This window comes from Hypanus sabinus, chromosome 24 (assembly GCF_030144855.1).
Source record: "Hypanus sabinus isolate sHypSab1 chromosome 24, sHypSab1.hap1, whole genome shotgun sequence".
Taxonomy (NCBI): Eukaryota; Metazoa; Chordata; class Chondrichthyes; order Myliobatiformes; family Dasyatidae; genus Hypanus; species Hypanus sabinus.
In genome coordinates this window covers 14,619,177-14,619,847 of record NC_082729.1, presented here as the reverse complement: position 1 = coordinate 14,619,847, position 671 = coordinate 14,619,177, and positions in this window count along the sequence as shown.

Genomic DNA, 671 nt, shown 5'->3' with positions numbered 1-671 from the left:
TAGCAGATTTGGGCCTTTGGCCATCCAGACTATTTTATTATTCAATCTGATTATAACTGATTATAAACACAAAGTACACTGCAGATGCTGTGGTCAAAGCAACACACACACAACAAGCTGGAGGAACTCAGCAGGTCGGGCAGCATCCGCGGACCAAAACATTGACAGCTTGTTTCCATAACTGAATCTGTACCTCATCCACTTTCCCTTTGGTTCCTGTGTCCGCAAATTCCTTCAGTGCTTCTTTTAGCAACTCTGGGAAGAAGGTGCTGGCTGTCCACTCTATCTACACCTCTTTTATCAAGGAGGAGAGGAGCGAGGGTCAGAGCTGAATGCTTGATGCTATGGCTGCCAAAGATAGAGTCGGTGGAATGGGAGAAGTGCCATGAAAAGAATAGAAAGATCCCAGTAAGTAGTAAAGAGGGAGGAAGCAACAGGGATTACGGGGTGAGGCCAAGGAAGGGGTCTAAGCACAAGGCAGGAGTACAGAAATGGACTGAATCCCGGACGCCACTATTCAGCTGATTATTTATGTAACAGATTTTACCCCAAGCCATCGGACCAACCTACTGACCTCTGCTGTGCCTATTGTCTTGTTTAGTGTTTATTGTAATACCTGCACTGTTCTGTGCACTTTATGCAGTCCTGGGTAAGTCTGTAGTCTAGTGTAG